Source organism: Tursiops truncatus, chromosome 6, assembly GCF_011762595.2.
Source record: "Tursiops truncatus isolate mTurTru1 chromosome 6, mTurTru1.mat.Y, whole genome shotgun sequence".
NCBI lineage: Eukaryota > Metazoa > Chordata > Mammalia > Artiodactyla > Delphinidae > Tursiops > Tursiops truncatus.
Window position 1 is genome coordinate 96,552,956 of NC_047039.1, and position 19,669 is coordinate 96,572,624.

Below are 19,669 nucleotides of genomic sequence, written 5' to 3' on the forward strand. Positions count from 1 at the left end.
CACACTCAGCCACAAAACGCCTTCCGGCCTGAGAAGCTGCGCGTTCTCTTTAGCAAGGCCTGTGGCTCAGAAGTCCTCATCAGAAAAATGTCTCTTTGCTGGGCCTTGGGGAGGCTGGATCCCTTGGACTGTGGTAGAATGACTCAAAAGGTTGATAATATTGGCTCCTGCTAAAAACTGGAAATGCTACCAGATATCTGGGAAGGAAGAGCCCACAAATGTGGAGATTGAGCCAAAGGGAGACAAGCTCATGGCAGTATGAAATTTGGTGACAGGTCCAAAGATACTGTTTGAGAGCAGGAATCTGGAGACACTGATCTTCTGAACAAAAATTCCTGCAGAGTGTATTGGGATCTGTTAAATTTGCATATAAACTTGGGCCTGCCATAAAACTCAGAAAAAGGGGAAGGAATTGGCGGTGAGGGTGGGTGTCGGGAAGTGGTATGGTGCGGAATGCAGGGGGTGTGTGTGTTCTGTATGGTGTGTGCATGTGTGGTGTGCCTTTATGACGTGTGGTGCATATTGTGTGGTGCATGATGTGTGCATACGTGTGTGTTGTGTGTGCTGTGTGTGTATGTGACCACTACAGTTGAACCTCTTCTGTCTCAGGCACAGTGCTAGGAGATTTACACGATCCCTCACTTCATCCTCACCTCTGCCCTCTGAGGCAGCTAATATTTCTTTTTTACAGATGGGAAAATTGAGGATCAGAGAGGATGAACACTGCCTCAGTCAAAGTTGCAAGATAACTTGAGTGCATAGCTATACCTCTCTGGCCCCTGAACCCATGCTAAATCGTTCAACTCTCATTGCACTTGAAGGCTGAAAACCTGAGGTCTTGTCTCAGCCCAACCCCATAAAGGTCTTGGGACCTTGTACAAATCCTTATGCCCCTCTCTTTTCCCCATCTGCACTGACAGCCACCGTGAAGATAAATGAGATGGTGATGTAAGAGTACTTCATGAACGGGAATAGACTTGGCCGATGGTATTGGACCATTCTGGTTCTACGTTCCAAATAGTCTGGAATTTAGACAGATAGAGAAGATAGATTCTCTGGGGGGCAGAGCTGCATCACATCTGTGGTTACTAATGATCTCCACTTCAAAATACCATTTAAAAAATGAATCACTGCATAATTGGCGCCTCCGGATGTAGCTCTTCGAAAACTTCATTTGGAAGTACCCAGGTCTTTGTAGCACCCCTCCCCTTTCTGCTCACTGTTTGGCTGCCATATATCTCTGAGAGCAAGCAGAAATCACAGATCCCCCCAAGGAAAGGTCCCGTGTCCAAAGCCAAGCTTGGATTATTACCACTGCCACCTTTGCAGAGATCCCACTGCTGACCGTAACCTAAGTTGGGTCACTCTAGGAATTGGTCTGGATATTCCTTCCGAGTGAATCCATAAGATCATAGATTCTGGAGATGAAAGAGCCATCAAGAGGTAACTCTGGGGGGGGGGGCTAAATAGAGTGGTGTAAAATGTACCCATTTTATAGTCAAGGAAGCTGAGGTCCCCTTGATCCCACATCGGACTTGGTTTTGGAAGAAGTAGGTGCACACCTTCATTTGATCTGTGGCTGAGGTGGGAATGAAGCAAGCCAGTGTTCTGTGGGGTATGCGCCCGGCTGATTCGGGGAGAAGACTGTGTCCTCTGGTGGGCATAAGCAGTGAGTGGGTAGCAGGGGGCTCTGTAACCTTCCTAGAGCTGCTGAGAACAGACTGCTCCCTCGACCTTTCTCTGCAGTCTCTTTGATGAAAGTGGAAAACTTCTGATTGTTGAATGGAAGCTGTGGGTGTTGAAAAATAAAAAGGCTTTGCTTGAAGTGCAGGTCTTCCTGAAGGCCCGTGGGGCTCAGAAGGGCAGTGGAAAAAAATGTTTGTCTTACAGTTACACGTTTTGCATACAGTACAATGTCCTGGGAGGGAAGGCTGACAAGGGGGAAAAATCACCCTTTTGTTTTTTTTTACTCAGAGCCTTCTGAGCAGTTGAGATTTTGCTTCCCTGGCTGCTTGTGGGCGCAATTCCACTCCTCTCCCTGTGCTACTCCTCCACCCATGAACCATCAATGGTTTCCTAATTCTAACCTCCATTGGCCTGAACTCCTCTCTGCTGTCAAGCTGTGCCGGAAGCTAGCCCGGCCCACCTAGTGGTCCCATCCCTTGTGCTGACTGGCTGCTTTCTCCTCTCTCTCCAGCCACCCCGTGTACAAATGGAAAGAGCTTTTACAGAGTTTCTTGCTCAGTGATTTTCAAATCCTTTCTGGAAGTGAAACTGTACAATGAGTGTAACAGTGCAGGAAAGTGGAGTTCTCTGGCTGAAGCAGAAGCAGGATGACAAGGGCTGAGCACAGACTGCTCATTTACCATTTAATAACCTGGGATCTCTCTAAGATGGAACAAAATTTGGAAACTTGTGATTTAGCTCAAAGCCCTCAATCCTCAAATCAGGAAACAGAGACAAAGGAATGGAAATGACTCGGGGGAGTTTCCTTGGGGAGGGGTAGAGACATACTTAGAAGTCCCTGTGCTCATTCTTATCCCCTCTCTGCTGGTATTCTAGGCACACTCTGGCTTCTTGCCGTGTTCTCCTCACTCTTCCACCGCTTCAGATCCTTCCTGTCCCTCGAGGCCCCTGCCAGCCTGGCTCAATGCTCTAGGAAAGGCTGCCTAGACCTCTCAAGTCCACCAGCATCCTCTCTCCAGAGCCTTCTATCTTCACACCACATAACATTGCATCTCAACATCTACTTGTCTCGACACTGTCGTGAATTTTGCCTTCCGCGTAAGATTGAGAGTTCCTGAGGGCAGTCTGCACTTTTCCAGTCTTTTGAGTCCTTGCAGCCCACCCTGCATTACTCGGTGCTGGGCCTACATATGGTCAATCTGCAGTCAATGATTGTGTTGATTTTGTGTTTATGGAAAGAGAAAGTTCTAGAAGGTTGGCTTATACAAAGGAATTGTGTGATTGCATATCTGTCACTTCTCAATGGTCCCCCCTTTCCCTGTCCTTCTCCGGATGGCTCACCCATTGGCTTTGACGTTCCACCATGGCTCCATGAGAGTCACCACCAGCCTCCTTTCAGCCTGTAATTAGTTGCTGAGGTGTGGCTGTGGCACCAGAGACTCAGCGGGCAAACAGAACTAATCTCTCATCCCTTCAAGAAGGAACCCCATTCTGAAAAACTGAAGGGGAACCAGCTGTAGGACCCTCCTCCCCTGCCATTGCTTCCCCATAAGAGGGACTGTGAGATCTCTATCATGTAGACAGACTAGTTGTTCCCAAAGCATGGTCCCTGAACCAGCGATAGCAGAACTTGGCGGCACTGCAAATTCTTGGGCTCCACCCTAGACCTACTGAATCCGAAACTCAGGCTGGGGTTTAGTAATCTGTGTTTTAACCAGCACCCAAGGGAATTCTGATTCCTGAAACCATTTGGAAATCATTGGTTTAGGAAAATAACCTGTCCAGCTTCCAGAAAGAACCTACAAGGGATCATTTGGTCCAGACTCTGGCCTTTGTGCAGGTGAAATTCTGCCCCCTGTTGTGCAGATGAGAATACTAAGGCTCATGAAGAGGTGAGTGTTGGCATGAAGACTTTTTTTTTTAATCCCTTGATTGAGACCTCTTTCTAGCCTCAAATATGGCTATAGGCTGCAAAAATGTTACTGCTTATGCAGATGGAGATATATTTGTCGTATTTACCTAAAGTTCTCTTGTGGTGATCACTGTATGTAGTAGCAAGAAATCTTTTATAAAACTATTGGTGTATGTGAGAGGACAGACTCCCCCAGGGTATCTTCAAGCAATAAACCTTGCAATGAAACTGCTTACTGAGGAGGGAGGGCCCTGTCCCATTAACTGGGGAGGGCTTTGCTTTGCTGAGGCTAAAGAACTTGGAGAGACTGGACACTGGAGTTGGCCAGAGTGACACTTCCTGAGAGCGTCCAGTGATGACAGATACAGTAGGGGAAAGGTTAGGGCAGGGTCAGCAAACTGTGGTCACCGGCCAAATCCAACCCACCACCTATTTTAATAAATACAGTTTTATCAAAACACAGTCATGCACATTTGCTTATGCACGTCTGTGACTCTGTTTGCATTCTAATGGCAGAGTTAAGTAGTTGCCACAGACACCTCATGACCCATAGTCTAAAAATTACTCTCTACTCCTTTACTGGAAAGTTTGCTGATCCCTGGTTTAGTGTATTAAACTCAAAACAGAATAACCAAAGAAGGGATCTGGAGAAAGGAACAGAAATGGGTTTCCTAAGACTCTTCTATAAAATCTTCACTTATGTTTACATTATTAAGTCATGCTTTCATGAGACCTGAGAGTGAGGTATGGCAGAAAACATCTGGGAACCGTGTAGCTAGGTATACTTTTAGTATTGGATATATGTGTGTGTTTATAAATAATATGTAGTAAACATATATATATATATATGAATATATACATGAATACACACATGTTACTCCTGCCTACTTTAAAAAGGTTTTGAGGCAACTTAAAATAAATGCACAGATGTATAATAACTGAAGCCATTAAAACAAGGCAAAAGGTAGGAGCCAAGTTATAAAGGTAGAGTGTCAAGTGAATGGCTTAGGAGCCCTGGCTGATGAGCACAATACCCCTGAGTTTCCTGGTAACGAGGGCAAGGAAGAAAGAAAACACACTGGGTTGCATAACTCCTTGATGGTAAAAAGAAGATGAGTTCAAACAGAGAAACGGACCCTTTGTTGCTTGTATAGGTGCTTTGAAATATACAGTCTCTGACTTAGGATAGCTTAACTTACAATTTTTCGACTTGACGATGCTGTGAAAGTAATATGAATTTAGGAGAAAGCTTACATCGAGTTTTGAATTTTGATCTTTTCCTTGGCTGGCAATATGGGTATGATACTTTCTCCTGATACTGGGCAGCAGCAGCCGCAGCTCCCAGTCAGCCACGAGATCACGAGGGGAAATAACCATTCTGTACCCGTACAACAGTCTGTTTTTCACTTACAGTGTAGTTTTCAATAAATACATGAGATGTTCAGCATTTATTATAAAATAGGCTTTGTGTTAGATGATTTAGCCCAGATTTAGGCTAATGTAAGAGTTCTGAGCACATTTAAGGTAAGCTAGGCTAATCTGTGATGTTCTGGAGGTTAGGTATTTTAAATACCTTTTCAACTTTTAAATTATAAAAAGTACTTTCAATTTACAATGGGTTTATCAGAACATAATTCCATCCTAGGTTGAGGAAGATCTGTATAACATGTTCTCAAATGACAAATGAATGTAATCTATGAATTTAAATTATGACATTGCAATGACTTAGGATAAAAACCATTTTAACAAATGAGAATACTGGAATATTTAAAAAGAAATGTTTTATGATTTTCAATGAAGCAGAACTAATGATAAATAAATACTAAGGAAGTGAGAGATTCAAGAAAAAAAAAAAAGTATCACTTTCCTAGTCTCTAGGGTCTTACAGTAGAGTTGAAGGACTAGAAAAAAATTTTTTTCTTTTTTGCGGTACACGGGCCTCTCACTGTTGTGGCCTCTCCCGTTGCGGAGCACAGGCTCCAGACGCGCAGGCTCAGCGGCCACGGCTCACGGGCCCAGCCGCTCCGCGGCATGTGGGATCCTCCTGGACCGGGGCACGAACCCGCGTCCCCTGCATCAGCAGGCGGACTCTCAACCACTGCGCCACCAGGGAAGCCCCAGACTAGAAAATTCTTAAGTTAGATGGTCCTTAAGAACTCAATTGTCATTCAAAAGAGAGAGGTGAGTTTGCACTTTTTGCAAAGCTGAGGAGAGGTCCTTCCATATCAATAAAAAAAGATATGGGAACGTACAGGATGATGTGTTCTACATCACCCATTGGGTGTTCGGGAGCTTACTATGTGCCGGGCCCTGTCAATATAACAATGAACACGGCAGATGTCATCCCTGCCTTCATGAAGCTTGTAATCGGGTGAGTGAGATGGGCAATTAAATAAGTTATTATAACATGATTGCTATTAACAACAGATGATTCAGGGTGTTATATGTGCACAGTGGGAAGATTCGAGGTCTCCTATCACTCTCTAGGGGACTTCTTTGAGGTGACCTCTTTGACGTCTACATTAGTTTAATGAGTAAACATCCACCCAGACTCTACTAGGTCATTTGACTCTCTTTCTTTTCCACTGTCAAATCTTTCAGCGTCTCTCCTTGCCTGTGGAACCCTGGTTGCGTTTCCTTGCAAGACTTCCCTGACCTTTCCTCAGCCTTCGTTTTCAGCCTCTGATCCCACTTAACCCTTCCCCCCACTCCAGGGGCAGTTTATGTCGATCCTCTGACCTGCTAACCCTTCCCCTGAATCCGTTTCTGTGCAGGCAGCATCCTCACTGCAACATCAAATGCCCTACCTTGCTCCAGCAGTTCTCCTGCTCCGGCAGGTTTTTTTTGTTTTTTTTTAAGCTGCTGTTCAAATGTTGTCTCTTCTCTGAGCTTCCACCCTCAGCGTCCAGTAAGAAATATATCCCTCTTTTCTCTGCAGCATTTCATAGCATACTTATACCCCCAGTCAGTAGTGATGAGAGTAATAATAATTATTTTGTGATTACAACCGCCACCTACATTTAATGAGCACATATTGTACACCATTCACATTACATTAATAATCTCACTTAATTTTTACTGTTATCCCATAAATGCTGTTATTCCCATTTGGCAGATAAGGAAACTTAGGCTTGGATCTGGCATTCTGGCACAGGTCTGCCTAATGGCAGAGCAAATTGCTGTAACCACTAAGGGATTATATTACCTGTACTCTAGGTATCTACCTGGGCTCTGTCCCCCCAGATATACTGTAATCACCTTGAGAACAGAGTATGTCCCTGGAGGAAATGACTTACAAGTGTCCACACCTAGAAGGCACCTAGAAGTACCACACCTAGAAGGCATTATAGTTTAATGTTTAAACTATAATCTACCTAACAAATCCATTTAAAATACATCATATTGGGGAAAACACCGTTTAAAAATTTTTTCTTAAATGAGGTCTAAACATGAGCCTGTCCCAGAAAAGAGATCCCAGGCCTGGTCCCTTCCCCAACCCCTTCCCTCTTGCTGCCTTCCATCCTCCAAATTCCTGTCTCTCTCCCTACGCCAGTCCTTGCCTCTAAGTATATGTGTACACACATGTCTATAAATAGAAGCAGAGGTAAACTCTGACATGTAGAGATGTGTAAGGACATTAGGGTCTTCTTGGAACATACTTGGTGAACGAAGAATTGGAAGAACAGATGTTATTTGGAGAAAAGGAGAAAGAGAAAATGTGGAGAGGGAGAGGCAGAAATCTGGAAACTTTTCAGAGTTCAGGATCTGTTCTTTCGAAAGGAAGAACGGCTCATTTCTGAGATACTCAAACTTTTTTCATGTAAAGTCCAGCCTCTATTCTCTGATTGTGTTAGATTTTCGGATTTCACTGGAGGTGAGGTTGACACTGAAACATGTCCTAAAGTGTTGTTTCCTGATGTTAGCAAAATCAGGAAGTGACCTTTTCTTTTCTCTTGAAAGTGGGCTAACTTTTCTTTTTCTCTATTTCTACGAAATCTGAAGCTTGATGGGTCTCGGTTTTGAAGTAAAAATCTATTTATCCCTGGAGTAAACAATTCCAATTGAACAGGTGCTTTAGCTGTGCGATGCTGCATATTTTCAGTTGCAAAGGGCCAAGCAAAGGAGGAAACATGTGAACCACAACAGAATGCACCAGTTCATTTTTCATGGCTGTTATTTTTACTGGGAAGAACAAAGGAGTCCCAACCTAAACTTGCCTTCTTAACATCAGATTTTCAGCTGTGCAAAGAAAGGGGGTATTGGCAGATGGAAAAATGCCAAAATGTGAGTGCTTGCACAGGACATAATCAACAGAGGGAGACACTAACGCTGTGAAAAGTGGAAAAACAGGTAGTGGAGCACTTTTCTGGGAAATGCATCCCCAGTGAAGTTATGGAGTGTAGGCGTTTGGAGGAGGTTCAGAGAAGTGTCCTGGAAACACAGACCCAACTTCAAATCCCCTTTCCCTTCCTTCTACTCAAAACAAACATTTGTTGAGCACTTGCGGTAAAATGCTTGTAACCTTTGAGAGGCGGGTCTACTTCGTCACCCCAAGTCTCAGTTGTTTTTATTGGTAATGTGACAACAATCATTGTCACTTTTAGGGTGGTTAAAAGATTGATATTGTGTTTAAAACACCTTAGAGGGACTTCCCTCGTGGCACAGAGGTTAAGAAGCCGCCTGTCAGTGCAGGGGACACGGGTTCGATCCCTCGTCTGGGAAGATCCCACATGCCGCGGAGCAACTAAGCCTGTGCACTACAACTACTGAGCCTGCGCTTCTGCCACAAGAGAAGCCCCCGCTCGCCACAACTAGAGAAAGCCTGCGTGCAGCAATGAAGACCCAACACAGCCAAAACTAAATTAAAGAAAAAATAAAATAAAATAAAACACCTTAGAACACCTCCTGGTACATAGCGGGCAATTGGTTTACATTTGTTGAAAAGATGTGCACTATTCTTCTGCTGACTTGAAGTGTTAGACACCAGTGTAGCTAAATACACCACTGGGTGCGTATCCAGGCAACAGAATTCTTCCTCCATTGTCCCTGGTCAAATCACAAAAGATGTCTATTCTCCCTTTCCTTTCTTCCTCTTTCTCTCCTCCCACGCTCTTTCCCTTTCTTTCCTCATTTGTCCTTGTGCCCTCCTTGGTTTAACTTCTGAGCCGCAATTTTACCAAGTATATTTTTCTCTTTTATTTTCATGTTGTATGTTTTTTTGTTTGTCTCAAATTGTTTATAATGAATATATATTGCTTTTTGTATAGAAGATACTAGAAGCAACCCATAATCCATATCCATAGGGGAGACGGCAAGTAGTACTTGGGATCATGCTGAACATATATTATACAGTTGTTTTCTTTCTAAATATATGTAGTTTCCTATAGGTCATAGGAAATCTGTTATTTCCTTGTCTGTATATCATGTACTATCTTTCACTACCTCTTTCCAGGGAATGTGGAATATATAAGAAATAAAATTAAGTTTCTCCCTCTGAAACCAGCACACAGAGTGGTTGACACAGGCTGTGTGCCCTTTTTCCTTGGTCTTAAAGTTTCTTTCTGGGGTATCCCATTCTGTCCTCAGGTCGGAAAATATAGGCGTAGCTGACATATAGCCGGACAGCCTGAAAATTTTCTACGGGAACTGAGAAAGCATAAGGTATCAGTATAAAGGGCTCATCTGCCAGTTTGGCAAAACCTGAGAAGATGATTCCCACCCCGCTCCCCCACCTTAGAGGACTGGAACCCAGGCGTGGCTTGCAAGATGCTCTTGGTGGCGAGCTCCTCTCGTGAGGTCCTGCCTTTGGTTTCCCTGTGAATGCCCCTTGGAGCATCCAGGTTGAAAAACTTGCCCAGCTCTCCTGGACTTCATGGGACCAGGGGAAACGCCACCCCTGAAACCATATGGCTTTGCCTTTCTTTGCGCTTTTTCTTGCTTTGATGTGATAGACCTTGATAAGTATTTTTGGGAGAGGAAATAAAGCTCAAATGTTAATACATTAAAAACACTGTAGAAGTTGTAGCCCCTGCTGCATTGGGATTAAGAGCTAATTGATTAATTGTAGGTTAACATAAGAGGACCTCATCGCTCTTGTAGAGTTCTCTGGAGAACATCATATTGTTGTGATTAAAGAATTACAAGTAAAAAGTAGAAACAAGGGGAAAATATGCACGGATATTGATTTGATCTGGAAATGAGAGCTTCTTTAGAGTGGCAGAAGTTGGCTGGTTTCCACAGTTATGACCATTCTATGTGATGACCGGTTCTGGTCCTGGGTTCATCGAACTTTAATTATGCATAGGAATTGCCTGAAGATCTTGTTAAAATGTCAATTCTAATTCAGTAGGTCTGGGCTGGTGCTGACTGCATTTCTAAAAAGTTCTGGATAATGCTGGTACTGTCTCTCCAAGGGCCATACTTTGATAGCAAGGATGCATAACCAAACCTACACAGCCACAGAGATCTGCCTCACCTAGAGCACAGCAGAGGAAATACAGCAGACCCAGAGGCGGCACCAAGTGTGTCTCTTCATGGCAGTCCGAGAGCTGTTTCCTCCCTGCCCCCGGCAACACAGGTGTTATCCTTGTAATGAGACTACGCACTTGGGCACAGGGGCCACTCTGGTTTAAAAGCCCCAAGCTCCACTGGAACCAATATCTCTTTTCATAGCTTCTAGGTCCCACATGGTGAGAAGCCCAAATCTATGGCTTTCTACCAGGTATTCATAGCTCATTCATGGTTTCCCAGTCTAAAGGCAGTTTATCAATTAAAGATCATTTTCCCCATTCACAGTGTCATTCCACCGTTGTCAGGGAATAGTGCTTTGAGGTTAATGCATGGTCACTTTCCTGTGGAGAAAGCAAAGGCATTTTGTTAAACCTCTATTCGTACTCCCCAAATTGCTTTTGTTTCTCAAGATCACCATGAAGTCTACAACTATCTGTTTCCCTTGCAGTAAGGGTGGAGTTTGAAGCTTGGCTAGTTTGAAGCAATGATGAGAAGGTACGAGTTGGCATATTTCCCTGAGCTCCTTCTTAGCTACTGAGCTGGGGACAGAGGATCCAGTAAAGGACTCCAGGGAACATGTTGGGGGGGGTGGTGGAGTCTCAAGGTGAACGGAGAATAGAAGTATGAACTGAAAGATGTCTGGTAAGAGTTGCTATATGTCGTGTGTGATATAACCAGCTTATTCTGTAATGTATTGTTTAAACCAGGATGCCTAAGAGGCAAAGGGGGCTCTTCTATTAGTAACGACACTGAATTACACTGGGACAGTAGGTCTAAATGGGCACTGTCCTAGCCAAACCCTAACACATATGGTCACTCTAGATATAATCCATTTTGTTATCACCCAACAAATTCTTCAGTAAAACAATGTGGTTTACCATTGCTTTTGGAGCTGTGTAATACGTGTGGGGGAGAGGAATGTAATGAAGTATGAGTTCAGCTTCCAGGTAATATGCAAAATCAAGAGCCATCCACGGTGATCTGTTCATGTTTGAGTAACACGGATGAGAAAATTCAGAGCCAGACAGGTGAATTTCCAATGTCACCTCATAAGCTGATGACAGAGTTGGGCTTCAAACTCTTGTTTTCTTCATTTCATTTCCCAGTGTTCCACTCTGCCTCTTTGTATTCGTCAGGTTACTACTAGGATATGCAGCAGTAAAGAGTTAGTCCTGAACTATCAGGAACTTAATAAAATCAAAGTTTCTCACTTATGAAGTCTTGTGAGCGACAGATAGCCCTTGTGGCCTCCAAGTGTTGGAGGACTGCACATAGGATACCTATGGGTCAGGCCTGGGAATGGCTTATGTCATTGCTGCCTGCAATTCTACTGGCCAGAACGCAGTCATAGGACCCCAGTCTAAGTAGGACCCCAGGGGAGGCTGAGAGATGTAGCCTTTCCGTGTGTTCTCCATGCACTGTCTCAGAACCATGCTTTAACAGTTGGTGTTAACAATTGCATACTAAACGATATAAATAAGACTGAAGGCCTCATGGGTATAGCAGAGTATCCCCCACCTCCACTCCTGCCTGCCATAGGAGACTGTATTAGTCTGCTCCAGCTGCTGTAACAAAACACCATAGACTAGGTGGCTTAAACAACAGACATTCTTACATCTATGGAGGCTGGGAAGTCCAAGATCAGGGTTCCACCAAGGTTGGGTTCTGATGAGAGTTCCCTTCCTGTATTGCAGATGACTGCCTTCTCGATGTGCCTCACATGGCAGAGCTAAAGAGAGCAAGCTCTCTGTTCTCTTCTTAGAAGAGCACTAATCCCATCATAAGGACCCCACCCTCAGGATCTCATCTAAATCTCATTACCTCCAAAGTCCCCATCTCCAAATAGCATCACACAGAGGGTTAGGACTTCAAACTATGAATTTTGGGAGGACACAAACATTCAGTCCATAACAGAGACCTTCTGCCATTTTCTGCCGAGACCCAGGATACTGTATGGTTGGAAATAGGGATACTTGTGTTCTGGCCCACTTGTGACTCTGGGAACTGGAGTCTCTGGTCATGTGGCTTCTCGATGCATCAGTTTCCTCAAATATTTACCTTCAGAGTTCTTGAAGTAGTGAACATGAAAAAAAAAAGGTGTGGAAAGAGGTGGTGCTTACTGTGCCACAGAGGAGGTGAGGTGGTCTGTTCATCTTTTCATTTAACAGGTATTTTGAGCACTAAGTGTGAAACAGTTTCCAAGAAACTAGGAATACAATGGTGATCAACAACAAATTCACTTGCTGCTCAAATCCTTACTTTTTTTTTCTTTTGCCTATTTAAGGACACATACATTATTTTATGATGACAGTTGACCCTTGGACAACCAGCTTTGAACTGCATGGTCCACTTACATGCAGATTTTTAAAGATACTACAGTACTACATGGTCTGCGGCTGGTTGAATCCGAGGATTCAGAAGTGCAAATGTGGAGGAACTGTGGATACTGGAGTGTGGACTACAAGCTGTACTTGGATTTTCAACTGCACAGAGGATTGGCACCTCTAACCCCCCGCACTGTTCAAGGGTTAATGGTATTTGAATCATAGGGGTTGTAGATAGAGCTGTGAAGGAAAGTTACCCAGACACATGAATACCATGATTGGGGTACTCAGTCTCATTTGGGGGAACATAGAATCTTCCTGGAGCAAGCGATATTGATTACAGATCTGAAGGGTAATTTGGAAGTAATCATTAATAATGATGAAAACACTTATTGAGCTCTTACTGTGTGTCAGGTGCTGTTTTACATGCCTTATATGTATGATCTCAATTATCTTACTACCTTGATTCTTCCTCACAACAACTTTATGATCTAGGCATTAATATTAGCCCATTTTCACAGAACAAATTGTAGAAAAGAGGGGTGCATCTTCCAGTAGAAGGGAGCCCCAAATACAAGAGTCCTGTGGTTGGAGAGAACAAGGCAAATGAGTCATCTGAGGAGCTGAAAGAAAGATGAAGTGTTTGGAATCATATTGTGTTACATGCTATCAGGAAAAAGATTTCGCCTCTTCTCATCAAAGCGCAAATGTGTTGGGGGACAGAGGAGAGAAGCAACTGTGAAAGTCTGTGTTTGGGTATCAGATTCAGCTATCAATAAAGTGCACTTACCAGGTAATATGTAGAACTAGACGTAAAAGTGTTGTCTGTATTCTTTATAATGGGACCACAAGAGCTCAGAGAAATCGGGGCTTTTGGAAGATGCAGAAAACCCCAAGACCAGGAGGAGGGAATTGAGGGCTTGCTAGCACTTTTCTTCTTTTGAAGCTGTAAAGTTAGTGGTGGGAGCTACCAAGGTTTTATCAAGAAGAAAGAGTTCGGGGAGGAATTCTTCCACTTGACCTTATTTCAATCTGTTTGTGGATTGGGGACGATAACAATTTTGTGTTACACGGTGGTAACTTATCTAGTCTGGCTCAGCCTGTTTTCACAGCAAGTTAATAGGAAGGACATTTTTTCTTCTCTTCTTAGAAAATGATCAGCTCTTTTTGAAGTTAGAGTGATTTTTTATGCTAGGCAGCATTTTGTTTTCATCGAATTGACTTTGATGTGAAATTTCCTGGCATTTCTTAATTCTGTAGAGGAGGTTTCTCCCTTTGAAATTGAAATGTGTACGTGCATAATTATATGTGCTATTATGTCTCTGACTGATGCATGTGTTCACACATTAACTAGCAAGTATTTATTCAGCACCTACCATATGTTAGATCCAGAGTGCTGCAGTGAACACGTGGGGTTTACGTGTCCACGGAATTGACCATCTGAAAGTGCTTATAGACATTCAACAAAAAGATATGAAAGTAAATATTTTATTGAATACTAAGAAGAAAACAGATTGCTATGAGACAGAATAACAGGAGGGTCTACCTGAGAATGGATGGTGGGCTGGGTAGCTTCTGCTCACCCCTGTCATCCTTTTTTCTACCCTTCTCCATCTTTCCTGGGAGGCTGGCCTGCAGGGACTGCCTTAAAAGGCTCCTCTGCTCCCAATTGGGGATTGGCCGTTTGGATGGTGGGAGAAGAATGAAGCTGGGGTATTTACTTCCTTTGTTCCTTTCTCTACAGATCCCGCTGCTTAGTTGTGACCCTCTACTGGTGGCCACCAATACTTTAAGGTAGCCTTCTTTTACACTACTCTCTCCAGGTTCTGGTACATGTTCCCTCCCCTCCTGCTTCAGGCCTGAGGGAGGTAATGGAGCCCTACTGTTGCTAGCCATGGGGTGCTGTGTTATCTCCTGTTGGTGTCCCTAAACCCTGTCCATACCTTTGTATAGAGCCCCTTTATCATCATTTTAGCCCACTTGACATATGACACCTGTTTCCTGCCAGGGCCCTGACTGATAGATAACCTAGAGGGTCTTTTTGAGGATGTGGCTTTTAAGTTGAAAACTGTAATGTCAGAAATTGTGGACCAGAAAATTAATGGGAGGAAGTGGGTTTTACAAAGAGGGAAGAGCATGTGTGAAAGCCCTGAGGCCAGACAGAATTTTATGTGTTCAAGGGACATATAGGGGAGAGACACACATGTAAGGAAAAGGAGACGTAGCCCCAAATGAGGCTGGAGAAGTGAACAGGGACAATCAAACATGGCTTTATAGCTGCTATTAGGGAGTTGGGGTGTAATTTGAGTGCAGTGGAAGCCATCGAAGCAGTTTAGGCAGGAGGGTGTAAATATCAGATTTGATTTATTTATCTATCAGTTTGCTTAAGGCCGTTAGTTGACACTTACTCTATGCCAGGAGCTGTGCAGAGTATGGGGGAGAGGGAGGCAGATGTAGAGGCATGAAGACATAGCCCTTCCATCAAATAGCAGCCTACTGAAAGAGTCAGGATGTGGGTATACAGAATGCTAATACAAGACGTGAGTTAACTAGTGTAAGAGGGAGCACCAATGACAGATTGTTTTCAGTGGAGATGAATAGAGAAGACTTCCTGGAGGTGGTAGCATTTGAGTGGGGATTTAAAGGATAGACAGGTGTTAGATATTGATGATGGAAAGGCATTCCAGGGAAAGAGAACTGTATTGGCAGCACTATTCAAAGTAGCTAGTCTGTGTACCAATGACATAAGAAATTTGCGTCCGCATGTAAAGCAATATATTGCTTCCTTCATCAAGAGAGTTTTGCAGTGGGCCATCTGGCATTTACAGGTAGAGGTGGAGGGGCAGAGAGAGAAAGAAGAGTTTGGTAAAGTGGGCTGTAGCCTTTGCTGTTCAAAAGCTTGTAAGTTTGATTAGGTCCCATTTGTTTATTTTTGTTTTTATTTCTATTGCCTTGGGAGACTGACCTAAGAAAACATTGGTGTGATATTTGTCAGAGAATGTTTTGCCTATGTTTTCTTCTAGGAGTTTTATGGTGCCATGTCTTATATTTAAGTCTTTAAGCCATTTTCAGTTTATTTTTGTGCATGATGTGAGGGTGTGTTCTAACTTCCTTGATTTACATGCAGCTGTCCAACTTCCCCAGCACCACTTGCTGAAGAGACGTTTTTCCATTTTATATTCTTGCCTCCTTTGTCAAAGATTAATTGACCATAGGTGTGTGGATTTATTTCTGGGTCCTCTATTCTTTTCCATTGATCCATATGTCTGTTTTTGTGCCAATACCAAGCTGTTTTGATTATTGTAGCTTTGTAGTATTATCTGAAGTCTGGGAGGGTTATGCCTCCTGCTTTATTCTTTTTTCTCAGGATTGCTTTGGCAATTCTGGGTCTTTTATGGTTTCATATAAAGTTTAGGATTATTTGTTCCAGCTCTGTGAAAAATGTCATGGGTAATTTAATAGGGATCACATTAAATCTGTATATCGTTTTGGGTAGTATGGCCATTTTAACAATATTAATTCTTCCAATCCAAGAGCATGGGATATCTTTCCATTTCTTTGGATCATCTTTAATTTCCTTTATTAATGTTTTATAGTTCTCAGCATATCTGTCTTTCACCTCCTTGGTCAGGTTTATTCCTATTTTATTTTATTTTTTTGGTGCGATTTTCAAAGGAATTTCTTTTTTACATTCTCTTTCTGATATTTCATTGTTAGTGTAAAGAAATGCAACCAATATCTGTATGTTAATCTTTTATACTGCTACCTTGCTGAATTCATTTATCAGGTTTTATTAACTTAATAATAGTTGTTTTATCTTTGAAATGTTGGCCGTGGTCTAAAATATAGTGTTATTTACTTCGTCCCTTTCCATGCTAATTTTTGATATTCTGGAACAAAGTGAGGTGTCCTCACTGAAATAAAACAAGAGTTTTGAGGGCAAAAGTGAATTGCAGTCTGCTAATTTTTGTCTTGTTGATTTGGTGGAGAAGAGGAGGGTATAGCTCTCTATTCTGTAACCTGTGTGAACTTAGGCACACTGCAGATTTGTCCTAGGACCCATCATTTCCTGGGCAATGTCAAAGAATTATGCAGAGCAACTTGGTGAATTACCAGCACACTGTTTATTTGTAGATAAAAGAGATCAATCATTTTAATTAACAAAGGTCTCAAATAGGATTTATAGAAGAGGAGAAGAGAGGGCAGACAAAAAACTGCAGGTAGTCTAGGAAAAGTGAACTCAGGGGCACATTTTCTGGGTAAACTGATAAGCGAGCATCAAGCAAATAGTTCAGTGTGGAGTGTATCCTTGAAGAGACTGGGTAGGGGTGACAAAGAAAACCATTGCTGTTACTTATGGATTCTCCGGAAGATCTGGAGAGTTTAGCTATGGAACATACATGACAGACTGGGTGACTGTGAATTTGGAGTGGTTCAGAGTGCTTCTGAGCAGAGGGAGTAGCATTTAGGAAAGCCCTAAGGCTGGGAGAAACCTGGCATAATTGAGAATCTGAAAGACAGCTCTTGTGGCTGGAATAGAGCGAGGGGAGGGAAGCTGTAGCTTCTGCATGGAAGCCCCTCTGTGGGTCCTGGAATCAGCTGGTTGTGCCAACATCAGGGTGTTGCTGCCTCATCATTACTATGGTCCACATCATCACAACTGCCATTTGGGGGGCTCTTACTATGTCAGGCCCAGCGGTAGGTACTTTCCATACATTATCCTATATGAACTTCCCTCAAACCCCAGGAGACTGGCATTGTTCTCCCCATTTCACCGGTGAAGATACTGAGGTTCACAGAATCCTATGACTTGCCCAGGTCATACAGTTAGTAAGTGGCGGAAAGGGATTAGAAACCAATACCATCTTAATGCACAACCTCAGTCCTTATACTGAATGCATTGTTTCTTGCCACGGTCCTCTCTTCCCCCTCGACTCCAGCACTCAGCAAAGTGCAAATCCTCTGTTTGCTCAGCTGATTATTACTATGATTATCGTTTTGCTCAGCAGATGCCAGGTTTAGGGCAGTGCTTTCCCCCCAAAGGGGCACCCAAATAAGACACTCTGCTTCCTTAAATAGGAATCTATACCCTAGACAGCGAAATAGTATTGAGATAAGCTATTGAATGAATGATGGATCCAAATGAATTGCCCACAAATGACTATTCAAGAACGGGGTGAACTGCTTCTTAAGGTAAGTCCAGCGCCTTTGAGTGTCATCACTTTGGCCATTGGGTGTCCACCCAAAGAGTCCCACAGACCCCGAGTCATGGCTTGTGGGTCGAAATGTTTAAAAACAAATTTACCAATATCCTAACAAACACTTTCTTATAAGAAATAGGATGTAAACATATCTTCTGCTTGCTTGATTGGGAAGATCAAGTGAAACCTCTCATGTGAAAACACTAATGTTCGAATAAATAAATATATTCTGCTTTTTTATTTTAATTAAGCTAGTGGTTCTCAAAATGTGGTCCGGGGACAACTGAGGATCCCTGGAACCCTTTTAGGGTGGCCATGAGGTCAAAGCTATTCTCATGACAATACCAAGATGATTTTGGCCTTTTCCCAGCTCATTCTCTCATCAGTGTAAATGGAGTTTTCCAGAGGATTCATGATGTGTTTTATCTACATCTGAATGAAGAAGCAGATGTGAGAATCCAGCTGTCATCTATTAATTCAGACATGGAAGAGATTTACAAAAATGCAAAACCAATGCCACTCTTCTCAGTACTTTTTTTTACATATTTTTTAAAAAAATATAAAAAATGTCATTTATATTAACATGTAGTGGATTTATTGTTGGCATTTTAAAATAAATTAATAAGTAAAGATTCTTAAACTTTCTCAGTTTTTATTTCTAAGAATATCTATAAATAAACCTATACCAACTCAAACTTTGGGGTCCTTGATTTTTAAAAAGCTAAGGAGTTTTGAGACCAAGTGACTGAGAGCCACTGACTAAATTAATGTTTAGGACACATTATTAATTCAGTACTGTCTTGTCCCAGTACAATAAAAATAATTTGTAATTAATCTTCAAGAAAATGCGAGCAGCAATAATGTAAGGCTTCCTGATGCTTCTGAGGAAGCAAGAGTTAATATACAGAGAATAAGTGCTATTTCATGGAAATATTTAAATCTGGGTACACATTAACCGAAGGGCATGAATTGTAAAATGTAACTAGAACATATTTCCCTAATATTAATCATAATTTCTTTAATAGATGAAAAAACTCTATTAATAGAGGGTACGAAAAGGAAATTTCACCTCTTGGAAATTCAGAGTCTCAGGCTCCTGCCCATAGATGTGTAGTAGCTGTGTTTTGGGTTTTCTTCCTGCAGAGTCTTGAAGGGAGGACCTCACAAACCGAAAGTGGTGCAATTTGCATTGTGACCCTGGTTCTGTCATCAGCTTGCTGCCTGATGTTGGGGAAATGGACCCTGGGCTCCATTTTCCTCATAAAAGTATGGAGAAATCATCTCTCGGGTCCTTCCTTGGAAGATCCAAATCTGTTTTGAGACATTTGGGACAGAATTATGAGAGGGTGGATAATAGGGCACTTAGGAAGGCAGTCAAGTGATGGCAAAAACCAGGACTTTGGAATTTGATTTAAGAGGGGCAAGTAGGAGCCTGAGAAGAGATCGCAGGGAATCCTGCATCCAAAATTCCTGGAGGAACTGAGGGGGTGGAGTAGGAGGGTATGGGAGCAGGAGTTTATTGGAGAAAAGCATGTCACTTGCAAAGCCCTCGGGGGCACTGGGAGGTCACCTCACTGCTTATGGATGAGTCTGACATGTCATCTTGAAAGGAACAGCTACAGTCTGGCTCAACTTTCTGACTACACAGTAACTCCTTCTATTGGGTTGTGGATTTGAGTCAGTTTCTAATGCAAAAATCATGAAAAGAAGAAATGTGCTGCAAATGTTGGTCACAGTGTTGCAACACGTTGTTATGTGAGTCAGCAGTCCCTTTGCCATGCTTCATGGTGGCATCATGGTCTCTTTCTTGCTGTCTTTGCTAGTTTGTTCCTGAACACTTCTCACCCTCAGCCAATCCTGTCCACTTCAAGTCGTTTAAATCATCATGCTTGCTCTCACCCCAGGCCTTTGCACGTGCTAGTCCTTTGCCTGGGAGTCCCCTTTGCCTAAACTGGCTGGCTGGCTAACTTGCAAGTTATCAGTTTAAATTTCATCTGCGTAGAACCCACTTCTCTGAAGACAAAAGTAAATTTATA

General features: G+C 42.8%; 1 long non-coding RNA gene across 2 annotated transcripts in view; it reads left to right on the forward strand.

Moving 5' to 3' along the window:
* Positions 1 to 19,669, forward strand: part of LOC109551952 (uncharacterized) — a 188,975-nt gene that overhangs the window by 107,092 nt on the left and 62,214 nt on the right. The window contains exons 4-5 of one of the 2 annotated variants that reach the window (XR_012332648.1): positions 12,393 to 13,225; positions 14,177 to 14,226. The exons of the other annotated variant lie outside the window; for it this stretch is intronic. This is a non-coding gene — a long non-coding RNA (uncharacterized lncRNA). The remainder of the gene's footprint in view (positions 1 to 12,392; positions 13,226 to 14,176; positions 14,227 to 19,669) is intronic. 2 annotated transcript variants of the gene reach the window in all.